The sequence below is a fragment of the Mauremys reevesii genome, linkage group 14, assembly GCF_016161935.1.
Source record: "Mauremys reevesii isolate NIE-2019 linkage group 14, ASM1616193v1, whole genome shotgun sequence".
NCBI lineage: Eukaryota > Metazoa > Chordata > Testudines > Geoemydidae > Mauremys > Mauremys reevesii.
This window is the reverse complement of record NC_052636.1, coordinates 45,505,612-45,515,938: the sequence shown is the minus strand read 5'-3', so window position 1 is coordinate 45,515,938 and position 10,327 is coordinate 45,505,612.

The following is a 10,327-nucleotide window of genomic DNA, read 5'->3' as shown; positions in this document are numbered from 1 at the left end:
AAATGAACTCCGCTTCACATGTGTGGGTCCGCCAGGGGCGGCTCTAGAAATCAGGTTGCCCTAAGCAGCGCGGTGCGCTGCGCCGCTCTTCCCGGTCCCGCGGCGGGTCCCCTCTTCCCGCTGCTCGGTTGAGCTCGCAGGCCTGCCCGCGGCAGGTCCACCGGAGCCCGGGACGAGCGGACCTGCCGCAGGCAAGACTGCAGGTCCACCGAGCCAAATGCCGCCCCGGGAAAGGGCCGCCCACGTGCCTGATTGGCGTGCTGGGGTATAGAGTCGCCCTGGTCCCCGCCACTCCCTGGGAGTGTGCTAGTGACCAGATGTCCCAATTTTATAGAGACAATCCCAATCTTGGGGTCTTTTTCTTATATAGGATCCTATTAACCTCCACCCCATCCTGATTTTTCACACTTGCTGTCTGGTCACCCTAGGGTGTGCACATGTGTGTGGGTACCAGCTGCCTCTTCTCCCATCATTGAAGCAGGTATGCAGGGTTACTGCCCAGGGAATTGCAGGCACCAGTGGACATGGGGCTGGCTGCAGGCAGGGCAAGGGGTGCAGCAAGGGCTGGAGACAGGGGGTGTGGGGTGGGCTGGGGTGGGCGGGCTGGCGTCAAGCAGGGCCATAGGGGTGCATAGATTGGCAGTGCTGAAGACAGAGGAGTGCAGGAATGGCTGGCTTCAGGCAGGGGTGCAGCAGGGGTTGGCTGGAGACAGGGCAGGGGTGCAGGTACAGGGGTACAGACCACCCGGTATGGTAAGTGCTCCTCCTCCTCCTCCCTCCCCACCAGAGTAACAGCAGCCACCTGGGGCTCCCCTGCTTCCACAGCCCTGGCCATGTACACAGCTGCCGGAGCCCTGGGGAGCGTGGGGCTCCAGTGGCTATTTAAAGGGCTAGGCAATAGAAGCAATGGGGGCGATGGACTTTTTAAGTAGCCCACAGATCCCAACAGCCCTACCCCATGGCTCCAGCAGTGTGGCAGTGGTGGCAATTTAAAGGGCACCCAGGCCCTGGAGAAGCTGGGCCACCCCGGTACAGTGCACTGACTCTTGCCAATACACCGAACCAGGGCTTGGGCACGGGACCCTCTTAGGGGCAGGGCCCGATTCAGGGGAATTAGTTGAATTAGCCTAAAGCCGGCCCTGCCAGTATATCCAGGACATTAGTAGCACACTTTTCCCCCACCAATACCTAGTAGTTGCACTGTCATCTCCCATAGCTACTTAGGTTGCAGCTTTATTGTTAAACCTAAATTGGGAAGAAAGACGACTGATTCAGAACTTCTTTAATGGTTACTTTATCGCTAAAGGGTGTAGTGGGGTATAGACTTGGAGAGAGGAAGGTTTCTATGATGTAGGCAAGATCAAGTATTTTATCCAAAACCAGAATACGAATGGCGCTGGTCTTCTGGGTGTCTGACCTTGAGCTATTGTCAAAAGTTTGAGGGTGACTCGTCTCCTTCCTCATATTTTGCTGAGGATTGTATTGATAAAGGGATTGGCCTCAAAGACCTGGTTGTAGGACTCTGCCACGGTGTAGTTTTCATCTTGGATTGCCTGGTCCTAATTATAGTAAAGCATGCACTTTAGTCTTTGTAATTATATGTTATAACTCTGTTGCTTTTTATGAAGACAGGAGTAAAAGAAAAGTAGCTGCAATATTTTCATACTAAACTAATGCTGAAAATGTACATAATTTCAATCAGACTCCTAATCTTAATTTTTGGTTAATTTTCTTATGGATTTATTTATTATGGTGGGAAACTGCTATAGGGAAGTACACTTCTCCTATATAGGTCATAAGGATCCTATCTGTCTGAAACTGGCTGCTCTTTCTTTCTTTGATCTGCAGAGTGACTGATGCTTTTCAGACATCAGTTGTGGGTACAGAAGGGTTTCATTGCATCTTCTCTTGGCACCAGCTACTGTTCTCCCTTCTTGTTGTATTGATAGTGGGTGTGTGTGTCTCTCCTTTCTTTAAAATCATATATGCTAGGGACAGTCTTGTCCTCTTCTCCTCTCCTGATGTCAGTGTAGATGCAGGCGGTGCAAAATGTACTACAGTCATATAGTATCTCAAATGCAAAGCTACATTTCAATGATCTGAGGTTTGAAGAACAATGTGGAACTAGCTGTTTTATGGGATGTCTCAATTTCATTCCTGTAGTAACATAACTGGTGATAGGAAAGCAGGGAGAGAGAGAGGTGTGTGCTCTGCAAGGCTGCTTGCCACGGGGCCAATGGGTGTGGGTGGGCTGGGTAGGATCGCGGAGTCACATCTCAGGATCTGCCCCGCTACCCAGCACTGCTCCAGCTATGAGCTGTCTCCACTGCCTGGGACCTGTGGGGCCCCACCTGCCTCCCCGGGGGAAGAGCCACCTGGGACTGGTGCAGAGGCTGCGCCAGTCTCAGCCACTCACAGGGAACAGTTGGGGAGGGGGAAGGCTCAGCTGGGTCCTGAGAGAGCCTGGCCCCGGTAGGCTCTGCTCCTGCTCCAGCCTGGCTGCTTCCACCACTCCCAAGAGGCCAGAGTTCTCCTGCCCCAGGACCAGTTCTGGCTGCGCTGCCATCTCAGCCTCGCAGCCACAGTCACCTCCCATCAGGGCCGGCTACTGTGGCTGGGGCTAGGGTTTGGGAGAGTAGGTCTCTAGGGGTCTGGGCAGGTGCTGGGCACTGGGGAGATCTATGTGTTGGGGCCTGTCAGTGGGGAGTCTGTGTGTGTGTGGTGCTGGGAAGTGTGGGGTCTGTGCGGGTCACTGCAGTTGTGGTGGTGGGGGCACTGGACAGTGAGGGGATCTGTAGGGGCTCTGGGTGGAAGGTGTGGGGCACTGTGCAGTTGTGGGAGGGCTGTGGGGGTCTTCAGCTGGGGGCACTGGTCAGTGAGAGGATCTGTGGGGGTTCTGAGTGGGTGGGGAGTGATCTGGGAGTGCACTGGGCAGGGGGTTTGTGGGGTCTCTAGATGGTGCAGCACTGGGTGAAGGGAGTCAGAGGGGTTCAGGGCAGGGATTTGTGGGGTCTCTGGGTGGTGTGGCACTGGGAATAGGGAGTCGGAGGGTGCTGAGCAGGGGTTTGCGGGGGTCTCTGGTGGTGCGGCGCTGCGCGTAGGGAGTCGGAGGGGTGCTGGGCAGGGGTAGCATGGTGCAGCATGGGCCCACACCCAAGGAAGAAGCACAATGGCAGTGCAGGGCTGGGCTGACAGCATGGGTCTGGCAGCTCCTGGTTTGTAAACAGTGCCCTTGTACTGGGCTGGGTGGAGGGGCTGTCCCTGCCGTACCATGACTCATATCCCATTGCCCCAAGTCAGCCCTCGCTCTGAGGACTCTGCCCCATGCCTCATGTCCCCATTTCCATGGGGACCCACAAATATGTTTAGCACCGCCCACAACAGGTTAATCCAGCCCTGTTTGGGGTGCAGGCTCTGGGATGGAGTTGGGGTGCAGGAGGGTTGCAGGCTATGGGGAGTTTGAGGACGGGTGCAGGCTCTGACCTGGGGCAGGGATTGGGGTGCAGGAGGGGTACAGACATGTGGGCTCTGGGAGGGAGTTACCAAATCAGCACGTTGTATAAGAGAAAGGAGCTGCAGGGATTTCATATAGACATAGAAAATGATAGAAGAGACTTTTACATAGTCAAAATGTGAGAGGCAGAGTTTGAGGGAGGGAGGGAGGGAGGGGGCGTCTGTACAATATTTCCCCACATTCAGTCTCCTGGCTGGAGCAGTAACAGCCCCGCAGCACTAAAATAAGATAGAGGAGCTGCGCTGTCTACGCTGTGACAGAGTAGGAATCGGGCTGCCTGTGCCTTTAAGACCCAGCCCCAGGAACCTGTCCCTGCTCCAGGGCTGACACGGGGCACAACTGAAAACAGCCTGTGCCCCCCCCCAGCCCCGACACCCCCAGATCTGCGAGCCCAGCAGGTGGCTCATCCCGAGGGGCCACTGTTCCCCCCCCTCCCTAAACGGGGGTTTTGTCCCCGCACAGGGTCTGGCAGTGTCTCCCCCCCTGGGCTTAACCGTGGCTCCCACCCCCCACCCCCGATTTTTCCCCTTCAGCCTCTCTCCTGCCGCTGCCTACAGCAGCTTGAACCCTTCTGGCCAGTAAATTTGTGTCCCCCGCTCAGACCCTCGCAGCTCCCCCGCTGCGATTTGCCCCCTTGAGCATTTTAAACGCCCCCAAAGAGCAGGCAGCAAATCGTGAGTAGAAGTGAGGGCAGAGAGAGGGCAGTGGCGACAGCGCAGGTTACTGGGCATGCTCAGCCTGGCTGCGCATGCTCAGTGCAGCCAAAGTAGCAAATCGGGATAGGTTCATGTTTCTGATGGTACACCGGTCGTCCTCGGGCTCCGGTAGACCTCCCGCAGGCAGGTCCGCCGGCCCAGCCTGCCGCCCCCCTGGGAAAGGGCCGCCCCAGGTGGGTGCTTGCCCCGCTGGGCTCTAGAGCCGCCCCTGCCCAAAGGAGCCCTTTGGGGGGGGGTCCCCCTGGCCCTGCCCCCAGGGCAGCGCACTCCTGCCGCAGGGGGAACAGGGAGAGTCCGGGGCTGGTTCTTCCTCTCTCTGCTCCTCACCTCGGTCACAGGGAAGTGACCCTGGGCAGGGACGCTGCAGTGAGTGTGCGGGGGGGGGGGTCAGAGAGCTGGGAACCTGCCCCCCCCCTCTAATTTCTCCGCACACCCTCTCCCGTCCCCTCCCCCCTTCCCTAGCGCCCTGCCCCGGGCTGGGAGCCGGGGTCACCGCCCTGTTCCTGGGGGTCTCTCCCGCGGCTGCCCTGCCCGCCCGTGCGGGAAGGGGGCACCGGGCGGGGACCTGCTTCACCCCGTTACCGGGCACAGCAGAGCCGGGGGGGGGCGGCTCAGACTCGCTGCGGGAAGGATCCTCCCGGCCTCAGCGCTGCAGCAGCTCCGGGCCCCCGGGGGCGGGCACCGCGCAGAGCCCGGGACCCGCCCCGCCCCACGGGCTCAGTCACCGGGAGCCTCAGCAGAGCCCGGGGCGGTTACTAGCCAGAGAAGCCCCCCCGGCCGGGCCTGGGAGGGGTTAATGCCGGGCTCCCCGGCACAGACCCCGCTGGGGAAGCAGCAGCTCCGCTCCCAGCTCCCGATGGAGGCAGCAGCGTCTGGTCTCTCCGGAGCTGCCGGGGGCTGATGGTCCCGGTTCTTTGTTCTCCTCCCGGCTCCTGCCTCCTTCCTCCCGGCGCCTCCCGCTCCCAGCTACCCCAGCCCCGTGCCCCGCAACCCCTGCTCCCAGCTGCCCCAGCCCCTCCCTGTGCCCCACAACGCCCCCTGCCCCAGCTGCCCCAGCCCCTCCCTGTGCCCTGCAACCCCTGCCCCAGCTGCCCCAGCCCTCCCTGTGCCCCACAACCCCTGCTCCCAGCTGCCCCAGCCCCTCCCGTGCCCAGCAACACCCCTGCTCCCAGCTGCCCCAGCCCCTCCCTGTGCCCTGCAACTCCCTGCTCCCAGCTGCCCCAGCCCCTCCCTGTGCCCCGCAACCTCCCCTGCTCCCAGCTGCCCCAGCCCTCCCTGTGCCCTGCAACCCCCCACCTGCTCCCAGCTGCCCCAGCCCCTCCCTGTGCCCTGCAACTCCCCGCTCCCAGCTGCCCCAGCCCCTCCCTGTGCCCCGCAACCTCCCTGCTCCCAGCTGCTCCAGCTTCCTGGGGCTGGAGCTGCTGCCCCCCCACACCGACCCCTGGGGCTGTTTGGGGGGGGGCTCACTCAGCCCCCCAGGAGCAGGGGGGAGCAGCTGAGCGGAGCCTGCCCAGCAAACAGCTGATCGCAGCTGCGCCCAGGCCGCCCCCGGGGAAAAGCTCCGCGGAGGAGGCGCCACAAGCTGCCGGCAGCGGGTCATTCCCGAGGCGGGGCCGAGCACCCGCCTGCAGCCGCCGCAGCCTCCTCCCGGAGCCCGCACGGGAGTGGGGAGCAGCCCAGCCGGGGCTCAGGGCATTGGGGTGCCGGGGCTCCCCTGCGCACGCCTGGGCCCGGGACACTCACACACACACTCTGCCCCGGGGCCCCTGGTGCCCAGAGACCGATCAACCCCGCCTGCAGCCCGGCCTCTCCTCCCGCCCCGCCAGCCGCACCCAGGGGAGCCCGGGCCCCAGGCTCTGTCCCCACCTGGAGCCCAGCGGGGCCGGGGCAGCTCCTGCTGCAGCTGAGAACAGCGGCTCCGCCCGGCCCGGGCGGCTCCAGCGCTGCTGGCAGCACGTGGCCACCAGGAGCAGCTGCTGAGCCCGGGCTCCTGCGTCACAATGTGCCAGAGCCCTGCCCCAGGAGCTGCCCTGCCCTGGGCTGTGCCAGAGCCCTGCCCCAGGAGCTGCCCTGCCCCTGGCCTGTGTCAGAGCCCTGCCCCAGGAGCTGCCCTGCCCCGGGCTGTGTCAGAGCCCTGCCCCAGGAGCTGCCCTGCCCCGGGCTGTGCCAGAGCCCTGCCCCAGGAGCTGCCCTGCCCCTGTCTGTGCCAGAGCCCCGCCCCAGGAGCTGCCCCACCCCAGGCTGTGCCACAGCCGCCCCAGGAGCTGCCCCGCCCCGGCCTCTGCCAGAGCCCTGCCCCAGGAGCTGCCCTGCCCCGGGCTGTGCCTGAGCCCTGCCCCAGGAGCTGCCCCGCCCCGGCTGTGCCAGAGCCCTGCCCCAGGCTGTGCCAGAGCCCTGCCCCAGGAGCTGCCCGCCCCAGGCTGTGCCAGAGCCCCGCCCCAGGAGCTGCCCCCACCCCGGGCTGTGCCAGAGCCCTGCCCCAGGAGCTGCCCCGCCCATGGCTGTGCCAGAGCCCCACCCCAGGAGCTGCCCCCCAATTTGTTCTCCTGCCTCCTTCTTCCCAGCACCCCCTGCTCCCAGCTGCTCCCTTCCTGTGTCTGCAATCACCCCCCGGGTGGGCTGCAGCACTCGCTGGGGCTGTCTCCAGTGGCTGAAGTTGCCTCCATCTCTGATCACCCGGAGGGGAACAAAGAGAGGAGATGGGCCTAGGGTGTGAAAGCAGAATTGGGGGCAGGGAAAGAAGGACTGTTTGGAAAGGTGGAAAGGAAACCCTGTCGCTGCTCCTGGGTGCTCCAGATGGATTCAGAAGCAGTTGGGCAGCAGAGGCTCAGTCCCAGTGTTGGACAGGGATTGTACAGCACCTAGCACAATATGGGGTCCTGATCTCAGTCATGGTCTGTGCAGCACCTGGGAGCCCTGATGTCTCTTTCCTCATCACAGGCACTGGGAATGGAGTGAGGGAAACCTCAGCACCTGAAGGGTTAATGCAGCCCTGTGTGCAACCCCTGCTAGGGTGACCAGACAGCAAATGTGAAAAATCGGGACAGGGAGTGGGGGTAATAGGAGCCTATATAAAAAGGCCCCAAAATCGGGACATCCGGTCACGCTAGTCCTGCTGCGCTCACGAGGGGTTGAGAGTTGTAGTAATAACAGCAGCAAAGAGTCCTGTGGCATCTTATAGACTAACAGACGTATTGGAGCAGGAGCTTTCGTGGGTGAATCCCCACTTCGTCAGCTGCACCAATAGTCCCATATGGGCTAGTGGTCAGGATTCCTGGTTTTCACCCAGGTGACCTGGGTTCAACTTCTGGTGTGGGAACAGTGCAGAGCTTTTGCCCAGAGTGGAGACAGGAAATGAAAGGAACAGGAAGGGATCCTGCCAGCAGGGGAGTTAGACAGTGTGGGGAGGGGATCCCAGAAGTGGGGGTGGGGGGCAGAGGTCTGAGCGGAGACCAGGGAAGGATCCCAGCAGTGTGGGAAGTTGAGAGCACAGGCCTGGCATGGGGGTGGGGAGAGTGAATGTGTCCCTCTAAACCCATCAACTGCAGACTAGGCAGGACTGGAAGAATTACGTATTTGTTGGTAAATGTCAATTTCTGTGTAAACGCACAACCCAATGGCAAAATATTTTCATCGATAATTATCAAATTGGCAGATGGGCAGAGTAAGAAACATGCTGCTTGAGAACTTACCCTGTTGTAGGAGCAGCAGTGATCTGTGTGCTCCATATAACCTGTATGCCCAAAAGGTCGGTTACACTCCCCCCCCCCCCCCCGCCCTGCTTGTCTCCTCTCCCTCTCTGAATGCCTGTGAAGTGGCTTTCCCCCTCCCCTCCCCTCCCCTCCCTCCTGCAATGCTTGTGGGATGAAGGGGCTGGTTGAACAGCTGGAAGATCAGAAGAGCTCCTAGATAGACAAGGTGTCTGGGACTCTCATTAGGCAGCATTGTGAAAGCACAGCTGAGCACAGGGCCCCTTCCCCTTTTAAGGACCTGAACCTCATGGCCTGCGACTAGAGATTACTTGGATGCATCCGGTGGGTCACACTCCACCTCAGCCAGTGTCCATGCAGGGTCCCTGCTCTGGGTGTGTGAGTGCTGCCTAATGAAAGTCCCAGACACCTTGTCTACCTGGAAGCTCTTCTGATCTTCAACCAGCCCATTCATCCCCCAAGCATTGCAGGAGAGAGCGGGAGGAGGAGGGGGAAAGCCACTTCACAGGCATTCAGAGAGGGAGAGGAGACAAAAGCGAGGGGGAGGGGAAGTATAACAGACCTTTTGAGCATAGAAATCACTGCTGTTCCTACAACAGCAGGGACAGGCCACTAGGAGCTGAGAAAAGGAAGCCACCATGTTTCTGCCTGGCTTTGAACGAGGGACCTTTTGCATGTTAGGCAAATGTGATAACCACTACACTACAGAAACTCTGTCACAGGGCTCTGCCCCTCCTTTCATAAGAACAGAAGAATGGCCAGACTGGGTCAGACCAAAGGTCCATCCAACCCCATATCCTATCTGCCAACAGTGGCCAATGCCTGGTGCCCCAGAGGGAGTGAACCTAACCGGAAATGATCAAGTGATCTCTCTCCTGCCATCCATCTCCACTCTCTGACAAACAGAGGCTAGGGACACCATTCCTTACCCATCCTGGCTAATATCCATTAATGGACTTAACCTCCATTAATTTATCTGCAAAAAGAACAAAGAGAACATATGGCACCTTAGAGACTAACAAATGTATTTGAGCATAAGCTTTTGTGTGCTAAAACTCACTTCATCGGATGCATGCAGTTAAAAATTCAGTAGGAAGATATATATACACACAGAGAACGTGAAAAAATGGGTGTTGCCATACACACTATAACGAGAGTGATCAGTTAACATGAGCTGTTATCAGCAGGAGAAAAAAACCTGATTTTGGGAGGGGAACAGGAGAAAGGACAAAGGAAGCAAGAGACGAAGAGAAAAGAGGGATCAGACAGTGGATGGAGCAAGAGGTGAAACAAAAAGGACAAACCCTTATGTCCCCCGTGATTCTAAGGGACAAAATCACAGGTGCAGAATAAAATTCTGCCTCCTTACCCTTGTGTTTTCCATGCCTAGAATTCAACTGTCACCAGATGGATCAGACTGAACAGGTTTCAAACCTCCAGGAGGCTCTTACCTTCTAAACAGGGACGGCTGTTTTCTAGTAAAATCACTGAAAGGGAAGGAGAAAACTCGAAAGAGGTTCCTCCTGGTGCTCACGTCCGTGAACCCGAATACTCTCTCAGTCCTCAGAGAGAGACCTGGAGAAGGAGACTTGCTGCAGCAAAGCCACAGGGGTCTCTGAGGTTTCCCTGGCCCCTCGCCCCTGCCCTGCCTGGCTGATGTCAGCATCTCTCTGTGAGGTCACCACCTCCCCACCACCTTGGACCAATAGTCTGAGGTCCTGCAAAAGGCCTTGGTGATGTCACTGCCACACCCCTCCCTTGCTGTGCCAATGTCCTGCCCCTGGCCAGGCACTTTGCAGGTTTGAGCTACTCCCTGTGGATCACCCCACTCAAGGAGCGTTCGTTCTAGGCAGCAAGCCGGCTAGACAGGAAATCATCAGACGCTGCTCCCAATGCTACACTCAGTTTTTCAGAAATTAGTCGACTTCATGGCCAGAAGAGACCATTAGAGCATCTAATCTGACCCCCTGCATATCACAGGCCTCCTGTATGGCACAAGAGCTACTTTGGGGGCAAACACATTCCAGAAAGGCATCTAGTCTTCATGAAATGACATCAAGAGATGGAGAATCCATCATTTTCCTTGGTAGCTTGTTCCTGTGGTGAATCATCCTTGCTGTTGAATATTTGTGCCTTTGTTGTAATATGAATTTGTCTCTTTTCATCTTCCAGCCATTGGGTCTTGTTATGCCTTTCTCTGCTTGATTCAAGAGCCCTTTAATTCCCAAATCTTTTCTCTCCCTGAAGGCACTTCAACACTTCAATGAAGTCACCTTTCAATCTTCTTTTGACAAGCTAAACAGGTTGAGCTCTTTCAATAGCTCCCTAGAAGGCATTTTTCTCCAGCCCTCAGAACCTTTGGTGGCTCTTTGCTGCCCCAGCTCCAA